Source organism: Felis catus, chromosome D4 (genome assembly GCF_018350175.1).
Source record: "Felis catus isolate Fca126 chromosome D4, F.catus_Fca126_mat1.0, whole genome shotgun sequence".
Taxonomy (NCBI): domain Eukaryota; kingdom Metazoa; phylum Chordata; class Mammalia; order Carnivora; family Felidae; genus Felis; species Felis catus.
Window position 1 is genome coordinate 13,386,387 of NC_058380.1, and position 19,159 is coordinate 13,405,545.

The window sequence follows — 19,159 nt, forward strand, 5'->3', positions numbered from 1 at the left end:
TGATGCTTTTAGGATTCAAGAAATGGGACAGAACTAGTAAGTGTTGTTGCTTACATAACATGGGCCATGAAGCTCACTGATAACACTTCTGTTACAGTCTGTTCATGAGTCTCTGGAGTAATGAGAAATAGACATTTTTAGAGCAAAAGGAATGTCTTCTAGAAGGCCTTCTTGTTCTTTCTTGTTTCCTGTTACCATTCAACATGACAAGGGCTTTAGAAATGAGGATGAAATTCTATTAAACAAACAAACTCATTAATAAACATTTAAGAACACTGCAACTTTGTCACTGCATTTCAGCTTTCTAGAATTTGTGATCAGTTGAACAAAACTTCACCTTGGACATCAAGGCTGACTGTGGCTGCTCTAGGGCAGACCAAAATGTTCAAGGTCAGAAGACTCTTGGGATCCATGAACTAAGAAGTTGTGGATCCTGTGGAAAACAAATATAGTATCCTGAAAAGTCCGTTCTCCTAATCATCCAAGAGCTCAAGTTTCTTCCTTAAAAGATTTGCTCACTGCCTTTTCCCTGAGACTCTCATATTTGATGTACTTGTTGCACTAATGAAAACACATTTTTCTTTAGCAGCAAAATTTATTTCATTACTCATCTTATAGCCTGAACTCAAAATCAGGGGATGATCTTGTGCCCACAACTGTAATTATGTTGAATTCTTAAAATGGTGTGTTAGGACGTGTTTTCAAGTGTGAAATTCATAGCACAGCTCTTAATAGGCACTTTAGTAATGACCAAAAAGATTTGCTAGTGAGAGGTCACAAAAATTAAATAAGCAGTTTCTAATAATTGCTTACACTGCATAAACAGAAGACTTGGCTCTGGGATAGAGATAATATAGAACATGTAAAATTATATAGCTCATTTCAGGCACACTAATTGTTTTGAGCACGTCTCAGGTACCAAGCTTCCTGATAGGCTCCAGAATAACACATGGCCAATTTGGGGAAGAGTTTAAAGTGTAGTCTCCCAGGGGTGCCTGGGTGGCTCCATTGAATAAGTGTCCGACATCGGCTCAGGTCATGATCTCACATGGTTTATGGGTCGAGCCCCGCTGACAGCTCAGAGCCTGTAGACTGCTTTGGATTCTGTGTCTCTCCCCTGCTCTCTCTCAGAGATAAATAAAGTTTAAAAATTAAAAAAAAAGTGTAGTCTCCTGAAGGTCAAGTAGAAATTCATCTGGAAGACTGAATAAGGTGAGGGAGGATGGGGAAAGACCGGAACCTAGACGGAGGAGTTAGCAAGCAAACATGAGGGCTGGGCGAGATGCCAGCAGCTTATTGAGGCTGCAGTGAAGCAAGTCTGTGGCTGATCACTGGGAGCTGAGTGTCTGTATAGAGAAACAGGAGCTAGTTGCTGAAGGGCCTAGGAAAGCCATGTCAAAGATTTTGGATGTTATCCAGAAACATAAGGGAGAGCCGCTGAAGGAATTTCTAAGCAGGCAGGTGACAAAGTTGATTAGAATCATCAAAGAGATGGAAAACCATTCAAGCCATTTTTTCCACAACTATGCCAAGTGCTGAAAAAAAAAAAATGGCGTAGTTGCAGCTGCGTAAGAATGGGCCTTGTACAGAAAATATTTTTTTTTTCAAAAAAAAAAAAAAAGCCTTCACAGCCTATGCTGGACTTACCATATGTTTAAGAATATCGTTCTCTGTTTCAGATTCAATATTTACTCCTCTATTTAGCATTAGTATGCATGTCATGTGATGCCTGTTCAAGCCCATTGCTAGATCTTTCGTCTGCAGGGAGGAGAGAGGGGTCCTTCATTCAGTGACAAAACTGGGGTGTAGGCAGGACAATGGCCGTACAATGACTGCCAGGCAGGACTCACTGGCCATGCGGGACCCATGTCTGTTACTGAAGCTAATACTGTTCTGTGTGAGTTAAGCATTATTTCTTCCAGGGCTGGACTGCATTGTTTTCCACGGGGACTTGGATACCAAGATGCAGCCATGTTCGATCTTCTATATAACAGGCAACATATGTCAATTGTTCAACAAGGATTATATGCTAAAATTCTTAGAAATTAGTTTGTAGGCAATAAAAATGGCATTATTCAATGCCGTTGAATGAAGTGAGATTACTACACCATGTGGCCAAGAACTCAAGCATCTGGATCATAAACTAGCCAATGTTCTCCAGGTCTCCAGGAAATTTATGTATACATGATCTCTAAGCTCCAATGCAGAACCATCCAAGGAACTAGGAGGAGCCATAGGTTCAACCCCTATGGCTTAAACAAGGTAGACTGAAAAGACCAAGGACCACAGCAAACTGAGGGGGCCACTGATGCAAACCTCAATCTTGGCCCACCAGCCACTGCAAAAGCTGCTATTCAGAGCCAGACCAGGAACCCAAAGATGATCAAAAGAACATTTTCTGCAATTCCTACTGCAGGTTTAGTCTAGGAAAACTTCGGGAGGCCTTCTGTGGCTGGAATAATCAGGAACATCCCTAAAGAAACAGCATCCTCCAAAGACAAGAGAGAAAACTAGGTTTCTTCAGGAAGGAAGTGGACCATCTCCACTCTGATGGAGGCAAACATCAGAAGGAAACAGAAGGAAACCAAAGAAAAAGAGGTAACTAGCAGTTACTAGCTACTGCTCTGTAGTGCACTGTGAAAATCCACATACACTGAAAGAAAGCGTGGCAGTCTCTCTTCTTTCCTTGTCTGCTGGGGACAGTGAAACATTCTGTCCATTACTCCTACAGCTCAAGGACCAATACACTATCCTTCAGCATGTCTGCCAGGCTTCTTCCGGAGAGGAGTGAAATGCCTTGATCCTGATCCAACTCTGTTTACAAGATCAGATGTAAGTGTGTGGAGGTATGTGAGAGGGATTGAGGGGTTTCTTATGTCCACTAGAACCCTCCACATTGCAGTGAAGTCACACTTCTTTATCTCTAAGACTCTTCTTTACACGCATAACAACAGTGGTTTGAGGACAAGTCTCACATTTGACGTGTACCTTTCAAGTTGCTGTTTTTTAAAGCGCTTATTAAATCAATAGTGCATCACAAACACTGGGATCCTAGAATTGTGGAAATAGCATAACACTGGAGAGTACAGGAAGCAAGCCCAGTTTCTCACTCTCAAAAGACCCGAGTTAGCACTTGAAATCCTTGGCTTGTAACTTTGTTCTTTCCAACCAAGTCTTATTAAAGAAATGGTTTTAAAGGGAAGTAGTGTGTCAGCTTGTCTATTGTTGACTGCACAGCACTTGTTATCCCCTGGGGAGAAGCCTGGGACCCCCCACTTCCCGGGATCCCTTGCCAGCGACAGGCCCACAGGAGCTCTGCCCATGGGAGTCACTTGCAGGAAATCTGGAGACAAGAGGAGCAATCTTCAGCCTCCAGCCCGAGGCAGGAAAACACCACAAGACCCCTAGAGAAGATTTTGCTGGGGGCTTTGTAGGGGATTTTGCTGGGGGCTTTGAGTTACTTGGGAGTTGAAGGTGATGAAGATCATTAGCATGAGCTTCTGGGTTTCCGGGACTTCCTGAGTTCTAAAACCAGCTGCATCCCCCACCCCAGCCAACCTTTGCTTCTGGCCCATCCAACAGTTTCCTTAGTATTTACTTCCTTGATTTACATTCTTTTTTGCTCTAAATACTTACCTGGACTGAAAACAAATGACAATCACATTCCTCTTTTTACTAGGTAATGCTCCTCTGCCTTCAGTTAACTTTTTTTTTTTTTTTTTAAACAGCTAAGGGGTAGTCTTTTTAGAGGCTGTTTGTATGTTACAGAAGGTATTACAGGAAGACTGAGGACTATTCTTTGGCCTTATTTAGTTCCTTTGTCTCATGCCATTCCTTTTATTGATACTTCATGTTCCTGTCTATAGACATTCTCCACTAACCCACATGGACGCATAACAATTATAGCAGTAGAAATTAACATCTCTCAAGTTTTTAACCCTTTTTCATACACAATGAATACACGTTATCTCACTTGACCTTCATAGTAATGCCATCACTTGACTGGAATGGCATTATGTTTTCCTATTTTATAGGTGGAAAATGGAGACCCAGATAGGTTAAGTGATTTATTCAAGGTCACACAGAAAATCAGGGAATGTGCTAGGATTAGAATTCAAGATTTTTGACCACTACTATTCCTGGGCGGCTGATAGAATTCTATTATTTCATCAAGTTAAGATGGCAGCTTTCTGCATGGAACTTTCCTGATCTGGGAGAATTTCCTATAGTTCAAGCTCCATGGACTCTTTTGTGTGGATAGATTCCAAGTCTTTGTCAATGCTTTGAAAATCATTTTTCAAATTAATATAACAAGCTCAGTGGGTAACTGCAAGACCACTGGAGGGCAACTCTATGATTACTATTTGGCATCTAATATATGTGGTACATTGGCAAAGTGTAATAATAGGAGTGACAATATATCATTATCTCTGACAACCTTGCAGTGGCCAGCACCAATCAGTCAGCGGTCTAATATCTACTGAATGAGTTTTCATATTGGACAAACTCCCAAGATTCTAACTGGACTATCTGACAGTGTCACTTAAAGGATAACAGACTGGGAATGGAGGGACATAACTTCTTGCTTACTCAAAGATAAGCTTTTCAGAATGAAGATAAAGGAATTAGGCGATGTTGAGAGTAATAGACCACTGGCTATACTGAATATATGGACAAATGAAGAATTTGGATAGCTCTTGGGATTTTTTTAAATCATGTGAATAAATGTAGCTAAGACTTTCCTAAGAGAAATGTACATTTTTTAACCCCAGAAAAAGCATTGGTTTCTATTAATAAATTCAACATTTCCATCTATTTTAAATAGAAAACATAAGGAAAAATACACAAGCTGTAATATGTCAGCAAGGCAAATAGAATAGTTGCAGCCAGCCCTGAAAGCAAAGATAAGATGTTGAAAATCTGTACGAACTTAGTGTTGATCAAAGACATGGATGGATGTGCATGTACTCATACGCATGTGATGCCTAAATGAATGAAGGTTTTAATGGCTTTGTTTCTTACATTAAAGGGAGAAGATATTTGTAAATGACATATTGGATACAAGGTTAGTATCCAAATTGATAAAGAACTTATCAAACTCAACACCCCCAAACCCAAATAATCCCGTGAAGAAATGGGAAGACATGAATAGACACCTTTCCAAAGAAAACATCCAGATGGCAAACAGACATAGGAAAAGAGGCTCAACATCATTCATCATCAGGGAAATATAAATCAAAACCACAATTAGATACCACCTCACACCTGTCAGAATAGCTAAAATTAACAACTCAGGAAAAAACAGATGTTGACGAGGATGTGGAGAAAGAACATTTTCGCACTGTTGGTGGGAATGCAAACTGGTACAGCCATTCTGGAAAACAGTGTGGAGTTTTCTCCCCCTTCCCAAATTAAAACTAGAACTACCCTACAACCCAGAAAGTGCACTACTAGGAATTTATACAAAAATGCTGATTCGAAGGAGCACATGCTCCCCAATGTTTATGGCAGCACTATCAACAAAAGGCAAAGTATGGAAAGAGCCCAAAGGTCCACTGACTGATGAATGGATAAAGAAGATGTGGAATATATATACAATGTAATACTACTTGGCAATGGAGATAATGAAATCTTACCATTTGCAACAATGTGGATGGAACTAGAGTGTACTATGCTAAGTGAAATAAGTCAGTGAGAAAAAGATATCATATGATTTCACTCATATGTGGAATTTGAGAAACACAACCAATGAACACAGGGGAAAGGAAGGAAAAATTAGTTAAAAACAGAGAGGAGAGCAAACCATAAGAGGCTCTTAAATACAGAGAAAAAACTGAGGGTTGCTGGAGGTGAGGACTGGTGGGAGGGTGGGTTAAATGGGTGATAGGCACCTTTGAGATGAACAGTGGGTATCACATGTAAGAGATGAATCACTGGGTTCTACTCCTGAAGCCAAGACTACATTGCATGTTAACTAACTTGAATCTAAATAAAGAAAAATTCATAACTTTTGAAGTTTTATTTGCAAAGCAAATTCTTTTTATAAGTAGACTTGCATACAATTGCAATGCCAAAGTCAACTTAAGAACAGAACACGTGACCTATTAAGTTTAGACCCACTAAGCACTTAGGAAGCACCGACTGTGTGTTACCCACTAGCCCAGGTGGTATTACTATTGAGGTGGCAAGTGCTCTGGGGTCAAAAGGACCAAATTCAAACTCCAGCTTTGCTACTCACTGGTTGTAGAACAATAATGTATTTGGGTGATTTCTTGTAAAATTTCACAACTATGAACCTCATATATTTTTTCAAGTTTAATTATTTATTTTTGAGAGAGACAGAGACAGCACAAGTGGAGAATGGGCAGAGAGAGAGAGAACCCCAAGCAACCTCCACGCTGTCAGCTTGGAGCCCAACATGGGGCTTGAACTCATGAAACTCTGAGATCATGACCTGAGCAGAAACCAAGAGTCAGAGGCTTAGCCGACTGAACCACCCAGGTGCCCCCTCATATTTTGTTTTGAAGAGTGTTTCAAGTGGAATAGGTACTTTATTTATTTAGCATAGTGCCTGGCTCATAGTTGGCCATAACTATTCATTCCTTTTAGTGTCCATTAATGTCATGATAATTCCAGAACTCTGCCAAGGAGTATAAATCCAGCCCCTGTCCTGCTCTACCTTCCCCAAATATCTGGATTGTGGTGTCTACATAGATATAATCAGTAAGAAGAGGCAGGACTTCTCATATTTAGGAAACAGACTTTCCTTTACGATCATGTAAAAGTCCCCTCTGGTTCTTCAGTGCTTTGTCAAACTTTAGTCTCTGTAAAGGGATATCATGTAAAGAAAGAAAGAGAGAAAGAGAGAAAGAGAGAAAGAGAGAGAGAGAGCGAGCGAGCGCTTTGTCTTCAGAACACATTTCTCTGGAGATATTTTCTGGGCAGGCAGGGAAGAGGGTTTAACAACCAGAACATCAGGATCATCATGCATGAGATATATAACTAGATGTGAAGCCTTGCTATTTCCAGATGGAGTGCTAAGGAAAAGGCCACCGGGTGGCCAGAGACCCTGACTTGAGGTCACCTGCCCCTTGCGGCTACTACCTGACAGCAGTGACTCCACGGCAATGGTTCCCTTCTGTCCTCCACTCCAAGCATGGGCGACAGGGTGAAAAAGGGTAGGCTGCTACTGCTTTGCCGTTTATTTGGTTTTGCTCTAAGAGGGAAGCAACTCTTTAAAGGTAGCAAACACGTGCATAAATTCACTAGAGGTCATCTCCCTTGACAGTAATAAAACTCTCAGTAATTTTTAAGCACAGATGCCATATTGTACTGTGTAGTCATTAGTTGTTTACACAGATGTTTCGCCCAGTCTAGTGTATCTTTACTGCCCCATGCCTTGAGTTTTGGTAAATGCTTGTTATGATTTAATGCAATATAACAATAATGATGATCATAACAATAAACAGAGCCCTTGACTTGTCCTCTCTGGGACACCCCACATTCTACGGTCTTGAGTATTCCTGATGGCTAAAGGGTAAAAATGTTCTTGAATGAAGAAAATGGGAAAGATCACTGTTTTTTCTTTTTTAAAGAAAAAGAACCAAGTGAAAAAGAGAGGCGTGTTCATTTGGCAGCAAAGGAAGACATTCTCCTTAAAAAGCAACTCTCTGCCAAATTTTTAGCTTCTGTTTGTTGTTGCTTAAAAGGTAAACACAATTAAGAAAGAAAATACCGAGTCTTTAAAAACACAGCTGAGTATTTATGTTTTCACTCAGAGACTTCTGGGCTTATTTCTGAGGATCTTTCTTTGCTACTGAATGTCATAATAGTTAAACGCCACCAAAATAACTCTGCTGCACCGTTCTGCCTTGGGAAGAAGAGAACGGGCTCGTTATTAACGTCCATCCCTTTCAGATCGTGTTGTAATTCCTAAAGTCTGAACACCAACATTATAATTTCCTCTTCCATTGCTGAGCGCACATACTTTTGTTCTGAAAATTCTATGTTATCAAGTCTTAAGGTACAGCTATCTGATCCCATCTTAATTGCATTACCCGAGATAAGCCACTATACTGATAATAGGGCCCCCAAATGAGTTAATAAACCATCTGGGCTTGCTAACTCCTGAACTATCTGAATTTGTTTTGCCACAGAGGCAATTCTAGCCCTTGCTTGTATGTTAATGAGAATTCCCCTAAAAATCTCTTGGTCTATCACAAGTCTGCTAATTCATTCGATTCCTTTTTGTTGTTGTTTTTGTGTTTGTTTTCTCAATTTTATACCACGTGGAACCATAGCTACAGCAAGTTTCAACAAGGAAATTTCCAAATCAAAACTCCCGGTATGTGACAACTTATTCCAAGCTCTGGACAATATGGAAAGGGAAAGCAACAGAGAGTTAGTGCAAAGCATCTCAACTCTGCTGTGAACACCACTCAGGCCTCTTCTTAATCAAACCAATTCTCTGGCTTGCCACCATGGGCTAGTCCCTGCCATAGATAAAAAAAGTCTCTCCAGAGATCACTGCTGCTCAGATAATTGCCCATCACAGACTATGCCTTTAAGACTGGAAACCCCTTTGGGAACTTCCTGGGAGGCTGTCTGGAGAGGTAGTTCCCAGCTCTGAATAGCCCATATTTTTAAGCATGACAGTGATTCCTTAGAAACGAAAGTATGGATGTATTATTCTTATTCTAGCATATTGGGAGGCAGGAAGGGTCACAGGCCTTCCCAGGCAGCTGATTTCCATGGCTAAGCAAATACCACTTAAAGACTGTGTTTCCAACTGCAAATGTGGGTGGGCATGTGGGGGAGGTGTCTTATTCACACATGACACACCCACAGACAAGCAAGCACAACACAACACACTTATGCTGTCCAATGACAGATTCAACAGTCTCTGCATTGGTCTCCCTGCCTCTACACTTTTCTTCACATTGTTCTACCTTTTAGTCTGCACTTTGCCCATGCCCACTTTGCAAATGCTTCCCCAGACTGAAGCATTTGATGATTTTGTGGTGTGTAGGATGAAGTTCAAAGCACGTCACTTATAGACATCCTCAATATGGTGCTGACTATAATTAACAGAATGATGTCCGCTGCCTGCCTCTCCGCCACCACCCCCCGCCCCCTCCAGATGTCTAGGTCCTGTTCCCTGAACCTGAGAATATATCTTACGTGATGAAAAGTACTTTGCAGATGTGACTGAGTTAATTTAGACATGAGGAGATAATCTTGGATTTTTCCAATGGGCACAATGTAACCACCGGGACCTTATAAGAGGAAGGCGGAAGGGTTTGAGTCAGAGATGTGATGACAGAGGCAGAGAGTAGAGTAATGTGCCCTGAAGATGGAGGAAGGGGCCATGAGCCAACACACTCAGGTGGCCTCTAGAAGCTGGGAAAGCCAAGGAAACAGACTTTTCCTCAGAGCCTACCAAAGGAACACAGTTCTACCGACAACGTGATTTCAGCCATAAGACTCACTGTGCACTTCTGACATACACAACTGTTAGGTAATATATTTGTGTTCTCTGAAGCCACTAAATCTGTGGTCATTTGTTACAGTAGCGATAGGCAACAAGAGCATTCACGTTGTACCTCCTCCCTCCATATCTTCCTGAATCCTTGGTCAAAGCCACATTTCATCAGCCAGAATGTTTTACGGTCTGACTGCAGATTCTATTCATCCTCCAGGAACACCTTCCATTCCACCTTTTCTATGACCAAGGGGTCCCCACTTTCTCTGGATATCCCTAGTATTGTTCCGGAACCACCTCTGATGTCCTCTTTCTCATAGGTAGTATCATAACACTTCTGCTACTACTTTGAACTAATGCTTAACTTGCTGTGACTCTATGTTTGTCCTCCTCCCCAACTGAATTTTATTTAAGTACTCTGATGATGGGGCTGATGTCATATCATTTTCTTGTTTTACCCACAGTTCCTAGTGTGGGATCATGCACAAAGAAAGCACTAAATAGATATTTAAACTGGGACATATTAAATAAATTATCATAAAATGTGTAAATGGTCCTTCTTAGCAGCAACTTCATAGAATTAAACCTGGCAGTGGCTCTCTAGATTTCTGAAGTGGCATCATAGAATGAGTCTATAGGGTTGTGATCACTGGTCAGTAAGGAAAAATAAAGAAAGAGGTAAGAGTATTATACAGATAAAAAGAAGAAAATGGTAGTAAAAATGACAAGTACTAAAATCCCCCCAAACTCTTTCCCAAATAACCTGACATGTTCCAGTGCAGGTGTAACACAATAAAAACAGAGTTAGGCTTTAAATTTTAGGGCTTTTAAGGAGGCATTCATATGGCCCGTGTCTTCTGAACTCCATTCAGTGCCAGATGCAGAAGATGTTTCTTCATAAGGACAGAGAGGAGAGTATAACAGACTTTCCAATTATTTTTTTCAACCAGGAACTTCTCCAATGATAAGCTGAAATCTACAAGCAATAGCATTTCCTAAAAGATTGCATTAAAAAAATGACACTATCTGTTTGTACCTGCATACCAGCAGTGAGTCCCATTCTGGAGACAAATGGCCTCTGTTGAAATCCTAACTCCATCTCTTAGTGGTTGGGTAAACTTTCAAGACCTTTCTGGCCTCAGTTTCTCATCTCTGCAATGGGAATAATATGAATACTTCCTCATTTGGCCGTGGTGAGGATTAAATGAGATAAGGCACGGGAGGCAATCAGTAGAGTGGCCCATATGTAGTGGGTGGGTCTTCAGGCAAGAGGACTTGTGATTATTGTTCTACCTGGAAACCTGCTTGGGTCACTTCTATAATCTTCCGGGACACAAACCAACTGAGTGTGTTTGGAGATGAATGGAGGAGGAATGGCTATTGCACAGGAGGAAATGGCATAGAGAAGAGTTAACCGCCAGGATTAAGGACCGTGTTTGAGCAGTAGACCTCAAGGCAAGGTCAGGTCTATGCAGTGTTTTCACATCCAAAGACCACATCTTTGTCACTAGCCCTTCAATATATGCATGCACTGCTTGTGAACACAGAACTAGGGAGGAGAAAACACTTAGCATTTCCAGAAACTGGAGGGAAGCCCAGCACCTTCCATGTTGCATGGCTCCAATGTAATTATGATCACAGTATAAAGTATGCATCATTTCCCCTCATTCTACAGACACAGGAATGTGCCTCAGTGAAAGAAGCCAGATACTTGACAATGCATATAATTTGATTTCACGTGTAAATAAAGTTTACCAAGAGTACAACACATAGTTTTAGTGTTAGAACTAAGTCGAGAAAGTGGTTACTCTGGAGAGGAGAAAGGAGGAGCCACTGGAGAGGCCTCCAAACCCCATTGGGGGATTCCAACGGGCCGGCAACAATGGTCCACATCTTGGTTTAGGTGGTTGTTACACAGAATTCTTTGGCTGATAATTCACTGAGCTATATATAAATATTTCATGCATTTTTAAGTGTACTATATTTCAACCAAAATGCTTATGAAAATGAGGCTCTGAAGAGTTAAATAAGTTGTTCAAGTTCACATGGAAGACCTGGGGAAGAGTATGGATTCAGATTGTCATTTCTCAGATTAGACACCAAAATCTATAGTCTTCCCCAAGCTCTGCTGCCTTCAAAGAGGATGAATAAAAAATGAGTCTTCTCCATCAATAGTAGGCTACTCTTCAGTCAAGAAACCTCTCTCTCGGGTCAGAAAGAAATGTTTTAAAGCAAGATTCTTTTGTTGTTTTTTTAACTAAGGAAGGCAAATCAAGATCCTATCATCTTTGTATATATTTTTCCTTGAAAAGTGGGCTGTCTCTGGTAATGTTTTCTTTGGGTTAGAGAGGTTTCTAATCTTTACAACTGATGCATCAGCCGCAGTAAAAGCCTCTAGTTCAGAACTTCTGATTTGGCCTCTAGTAAATTTCTTTTGCTTGGAGAGTCCAAGGACCTGAGTCAGTAAAATAAACAGATAATTAAAGCTGAATAGACAGTCCAGATACACACAGTTAAGTAATTTTTGACAAAGTCATATAAATCATTCAAAGAGGAAAGAATATCTTCTCAAGCCAAACAAGTGGATATTTGCGTAGAAAAAAAAAGACACTTCAAATCCCTTCTTACGGCATACACAAACATTAATTCAGGATGGATCAGAGTTTTATTAAACCTAAAAGCTATAAAAAACAAAAAGAAAATATTCGATGGGGTAGGCAGAGAATTCTTAGATTGGTTCAACATAGCACTCATCTTAAAATGAGAAATGTGATCAATTTGACTTAATGAAAATTAAATTCTGCTCCTTGAAAGACAGTAATAAGAAAATGAAAAGGGAAAACATTTTTGCCACATGTGTATCTGACAAAGGACTTAAACCCAGAATATATTTTTAAAAGTCCCACACATTAATCAAAAGATGAATGGTCTAATATTTCTTTTTAAAAAAAAATTTTTATTGTTTATTTTTGAGAGAGAGAGAGAGAGAGAGTGAACGGGGGAGGGTCAGAGAGAGAGGGAGACACAGAATCCGAAACAGGCTCCAGGATCCGAGCTGGCAGCACAGAGCCTGACGTGGGACTCGAACTCACAAACCATGAGATCATGACCTGAGCTGAAGCCAGACGCCTAACCGACTGAGCCACCCAGGTGCCCCAACAGTCTAATATTTCTAATGGGCAAAGTATCCAACAGATATTTTATAAACAATAATGGATGGTTCAGTAAGCACATAAGAATATGTTCAATAGGGACACCTTGGTGGCTCAGTCATTTAGGCATCTGACTCTTGATATCAGCTCAGGTCACAATCTCATGTTTTGTGAGTTTGAGTACTGCATTGGGCTCCATGCTGACAGTGTGAAACCTGCTTGGGATTCTCTCTCTTTCTCTCTGCCCCTCCCCTACTCGTGTATGTGCTCATGTGCTCTCTCTGTCTGTCTCTCTCTCTCTGTCTCAAAATAAATAAATAAACTTAAAAAGAAAAAGATTATGTTCCACAATCATTGGTCATCAGAGTAATTAAATTCACAGTGAGATGTCCGTGTACCCTCACAAGAACAGCTAAAAGATAGTTAGGTAACATCAATTGTTGGCAAGGATAGGAAACAACTGGATAAAAAATAAATAAATAAATAAATAAATAAATAAATAAATAAATAAATAAATAAATTCTGTAGTGCTTTGTTGGCATATCAGTGAATACAAATCAGTTTGATGCAGGGATTTCTCAAAGGGTCATGTTTCTGTTCACTTAGAGCTGTCATGCACAAGTAGTACATCCCTCCTGGGTATTTGTCATCAGTTTTAGTCTTATTATTTATCCCATTATGGTTTTATATATCTTTTTCACTGTTTTTTTTTTCTATCTCTCCTACTAGATCATGAACCCTAAGAGGGCGGAGTGCGTACCTGGTACCAGAAACAGAAAATAAGCTCAAAGAAGAGGTTTTGAATGAATGATGTTTAAATTAATGAAGGAATCAATGGAGAAGAAACAGAATGACAAGAATTTAAAGATTATGAGGCATTTTCATAAAGGGCAGAAGCACATTTCTAAAGTCAAGGCAACAGTCTTGCTGAGGGCTGCCTGCTTCCTTGTGGGTCTTCGTTATGGTCTATCTACCTACGTGACTAGTCTGGACAGCAAGTATTTACTGAGAAGTTACTACATTCAAGGCCCTGTACATGGGTAGGAATAATCTGGATGAGGAGCTCATAGACCGATATCCAGTTATATCCTGAACTAAAGTGAATGACTGTAAGTAACTGCCAGTTTGGATTTGAGACATAGCTATGATTCCTATCCTTTGCTCGTTTTCATAAATCACAACTTGGATTTAAATAATGATATGGCACTCAAGCACAGGGGCTTAAATAAATCGTCCTTTGCATTCCAAAGAGTCTGCTCAGGTGTGTAGTTGTGTTTTAGTAAATCACAAGATTTTCACATTCAAGTCTTTTCTGACTCTTTTATTATATGAGGCAATAGAAATTTGTATTAATCTTTATTTCCCTGCCTAATTTTAATTCTCTGTGTATAGGAGCACTACATTGAGGTTGTTTTCAGTGTGGTAAAATAGCATCTGACAGAAACTCTTTGTACGTATACTTCATTGTTGCTGATCTTACTAGTGTGTAATTCTTTAACTCACTCATAACCTGCTCCCAACCTAACACCCAGCTTCTTCAAGGATAGCTAGTGTCATGCCCTCAAGTTATTCTTTATTTTTTGAACTTCACAGTGGAAGTGGCTAATGGGCATTTTCCTTTACTGCAGCTAACATCCCCATCAGTGCATTAGTCAGAAGGCCAAAGAGTGTATCATTTGCAAGAGCAGCACTGAGCATATTTTAAATTGAGTAAATTTTAAATTGAGTAAACATCAGACTTTGATTTTACAACTTCAATTTTGAAAGGGGCCCCTGCTAATAAATAATGTGATAAATTTCAATTAGGAATGTTGCATTTCATCACTTTTTTAAAAGTGATTTTGAATAGAGACTCAGGGATTGCAATATAGTTGGAAAGAGTTCAAAGTAAAAAATAATCAAGGAGTTATCCATGGCAGAGAATTTTTACAAAAAAGCTGTATTTTTACAAAAAGATACATGAGAAATGAAATGTAAATCCATGTCCAAATTTAGAAGACTCAATCTTAATATCTATGTTGGATAAAAGAAATTTTTGTAATTGTGAACTCAGGACTGAATCGTAACGCAAAAAAAAAAACACATAACAACAAAACAAAGAAGAGAAAAAAAATAAATAAAGCAGCTTCCCCTTGTGCAATTTTTCTGGAACTCTAGTGAGGAAATGCTGCCTTTTCTTTTAAAACTGTGGTTTTCTCACAAAATTTTGCTCTAATCCTATTCAACTCCATCAAATGTGGGACATTTTAATTCTGCATAATTCTAGTTTCTTAGAGACGGATGTGAAGCACCAGTTCCTTGGGGACAGTCAGTGCTGAGACAGGTCAGAGAACAGAGGGATCCCTGTGGGCAAGTGAGGAGGGAGTGTTGGGAAGGTTTTGTAAAAGAGAGAAACCTTGACTAGGATTAGAGGGGCTGAATTGGATAGTAAGACCTAACTCAAAAAAAGCTTTTTATTTAAAAAAATATACATCCAAGTATAAACCCATGGGTAGAATGAGAAGATAGTGTCAGACACATTATCTGGTCCAAAGAAACTCTGTTTTCCTTGTAAATGTACACTATAATTGCACAAAATACCATGGGCGATCATGTGCTTTACAAGCATGCAAAGGACTTGCATGTGTCTTAGCATTTCTCAAAGTCTGTTCCATGCAACCTGCAGGTGTTAACAGATAAACTCTGGATAAAGAGGTTCTGTGGTCAAAATATTTGGGAAACTCCCAAGGTTCAACCATTCTTTTTCAGCCTCAAATACTTCTCAGCATCATTATGATGCAAATGTGCACTGAGAATCTATAATGGGGAATATATTTAGGATTTTCAAATTTATTTTATCATAAAACTTCTCTTGGGATGTTTCAAGTGTCTTGTAGTTTCTATGCTCTATTTCTTAGAATAGTGCTTGATACATAGTGAAGAAATAACACTACTATCATTACCATTCCAAGGTCATATGACTAGTGATGGTAAAGCTTAGATTTGAAGCCAGGTTTGTGGGTGTCTACGCTATACAGTAAAATCAATATCCATGTGGACAATGATAAAATTGGTGAATCAAGTCAAGAGGTATGCTGAGCAATGGAAACAGCATGAGCTTCAGCATCAAACAGAGCTGTGTCTAATGCCAGTAAAACGGATCATTTACTGTACAATGTGTGTCCGTTAGCTCACTTGTCCAAACCTCCATTTCTTCACAGACTATAGAAGGATGTTTGCACCTGAATGGCAGGGCTATTATCAACATGTGAGCTGATCTGTATCAAATGTTCCTATCACAATGACCCTGGCAAAATGGTAATAGTCACTAATGAAATTGAATCATGCACGTTAAAGTCATATTGAAGAAGAGGTTGGGTAAAAACGAGCATCCTGAATGCAAATAGTGAACATTCTTTACTATATCAAAGCTGCATCAGGATCCCTTTAAGAAAAAGGCAAATCAAGTCTATGACAGCCCTCGGTCACTCCTTCTAGATCCATGTGCTTGCTTGTTATCATTCAAGGCATTCCAAAGAGAGTTGGGATGGTCTGTCAGCCGTGTTTTGCAGGAAAGCTCCATAATCTTGTAAACCTGGTCTGGTCCCCTCTTTCCTTCCCTGCTCTTCTCTCTCTGTAGTGATTTCTTTCTCCCATTTGAATTCACATTATTGTCCTGAACAGCATTTGCTCATCATCTTAAATTCTGACTATGTTCCCTGCAGTAAATTACAAAAGGCTGGATCTAAAAAGAAAATGGGGGTGGGGGGTGAGGCTAAAGGGACTGCTTCTCAGCAGCCAAGCTGAACTGCGTGGCAAATGACTGGCATATAATAACACCGTCTAGAAAGAAGCTTAGCACTTGGGGAACGTCCTCATCTACATCCTCATCATCACCAGCCTTGCTGAGTGGTCTCGGCAAAAGACAACATGTGAAGAATGGCTTATTGCCTACAGAGAGATCTTGCGTTTTCCACAATATGGCGCTTAGAACTAAGAAAAGAAAAACCAAAACTGAAAATAGACATTTTTTTTCTGTAACTCATTTGGCAAAACAACCAGACCTAAGCAGATATAAAGTTATTTAGAGTTTTCATCCCACTTCATGGTATATACACTTGCTGTTGTGTTTGATTATGGCATGCTCAGACCCGACCCAAGGTGTTCTGTAACACATGGCATCTCTACTGTAACACTTTTCTAAAATCTCAAAAACCCTGAATAACAAAATGTACCTAGCTCCAAAGGAGTGTGGTTCTGTGTAATCAAAACATCAGAACTTTGTGTACTGAAGAGTATGTTTCTTTCCCCTCTCCACTGATTAATCTCTCCACAACTCCCACCACCTCAAGCTGACCCCTTCCCCTTCTGCTACTTCTATCTTTGGCAGCATGCTCAAATAGTTGAAGGTCATCATCAAATGTGTTTTTGGTCTCCCCTTTTTGTGCCTTTCTTTTATTCATTTGGTGATTCTTATTTTTGGCTTTTTAGGTACTGAGGCTCTCTACCCCTAGGACCAGACTCTATTACCCCACCCAAATGTGCATGGAATAATGGTATGAAAAATGGTCCCAAAACTCCTGTTGTGGAGGAAACTGTCTTGTGGGGGGAAAATATATTCTTGCGAGGAGTTCAAGTAAGTAAATTAGGATGTTAAGCTGTGCTACATGAAAAAATTAGAGCAGTTTGTGTTTTGGTTCTTGAGAAGCCTGAAGAGAAGAGTAGGTGAGAGAGAGGATTGAATTGAAGAAAAGAACCATTTAGTAAGTGGATTGTACTGGGGATAATTACCAGTGAAACAGCCGTCAGCTAAAATAACATTGAAGCTTAGAGATGTCTAAAATGTGATATTAGGTTGTTCATCTGATATATCATGTGACTACTAAAATTTCTGTGAAGTTTATCCCAGGGGTGTTTTATGGAAGAGGAGTTTGGGTATGTGTGTGTGTCTGTATGTGTGCACAGAAATCAAGGAAGGGCCTGGTTTTCCTGTGTGTTGGTGTGAGAACGGGGACATTATGGACTGAAGTAGGAGCCCAAAGACAAAGGTATCAAAGCATTAGTAGTATCTCTGTATATAGAAAAAATTAACTCAAAATGGACTAAGACCTAAACATAAGAGCTAACACTGTAAAACTCTTAGAAGAAAATGTAACTTTCACACAGGCGACAAAAGTAAAAACTAAATTGGACTTCATCAAAATTAAAAATGTTTTGCACCAAAGAACACCATTAAGACAGTATAAAGACACCCACAGAATGAGAGAAAAGTTTTCAAATCATACATCTGATTAAGAATTTGTATCCATAATATATAAAGAACTCTTGCATCTCAATAATAAAATGGAAACCCAATTAAAAATGTTAACAGGATTTGAACAGACATTTCTCCAAGGAAGACAGACAAATGGCAAATAAAGTACATGAAAAGACACTCAACATTATTAGTCTCTAGGGAAATACAAATCAAAAGTACAATAAGATACCACTTCACACCCGCTAGGAGGTTATAACCAAGAAAGGAGACAATAACAATTGATGGCAAGTATGTGAAGAAACTAAAATCCTCCTATGTTATTGGTAGGAATGTAAACTAGCGTAGCCGCTTTGGAGGCAGGTTCTCAAAGTGTTCAACAGAATCACCGTAGGTCTCGGCAACTCCTTTCCTAGGTATATGCCCAAGAGAACTGAAAACGTATGTTCATGCAAAAACTTGCATGTACATGTTGGTATCAGCATTATTCATTATAAAGAATGGAAACAATCCAAATGCCCATCAATTGATGTGGAGTACCATACAATGGAATATTATTCAGCCATGAGAAGGAAAGAGATTTTGACACAGGCTGTAACATAAATGAATCTTGGCAATGTTTTGGTAAAGTGCAAGAAGCCAGACACATAAGGCCGCATCTATGATTCCATGTGTATAAAATATTCAGAATAGGCAAATCTATAGAGACAGAACATAGATTAGGGTTTGCCAAGGGCTGAGGTAAGGGTAAATGGAGACTGACTTCTCACTGGTACTGGGTTTCTTTTGGGGATAATGAAAATATTCTGGAATTAGTGAGTGGATGCACAGCTCTGTGAATATACTGAAATCCACTATATTGTACAATTTTAAAAGGTGAGCTTTATGGTATATGAGTCCTCTCTCAACAGAGCTGTTATTTAAAAACAGTGTCAGTAGATGATGGGCTTTGAGAAGGGCACTTGTTGGGATGAGCACTGGGTGTTGTATATAAGTGATGAATCATGGGAATCTACTCCCAAAGAGCACGCTGTAAACGCTGCATGTTAGCTAACTTGACAATAAAGTATACTTAAAAAATGAAAAATAAATAAAACTTTTACAAGAAAAAATAAAAATAAAAAGAGCATCAGTGCTCCAGGAATTTTTTTAGGTTCCTGAAGAGATCTTTGAACTTGAATCAGTACAAAATTTTTCCCCTATATCTCAAGGGGCAAAGAGATACTGGATGGTATTCAGCTTATATTTGTAAGGTTTTATCTAGTAAACATCACTCAGTTGGATGTCCAGTGT

At 39.5% G+C, this 19,159-nt stretch overlaps 1 protein-coding gene across 11 annotated transcripts in view; it reads right to left on the reverse strand.

Annotated features, from left to right (window-relative positions):
* TRPM3 (transient receptor potential cation channel subfamily M member 3) overlaps positions 1 to 19,159 on the reverse strand; it is an 804,873-nt gene that overhangs the window by 327,182 nt on the left and 458,532 nt on the right. The window lies entirely within an intron of this gene.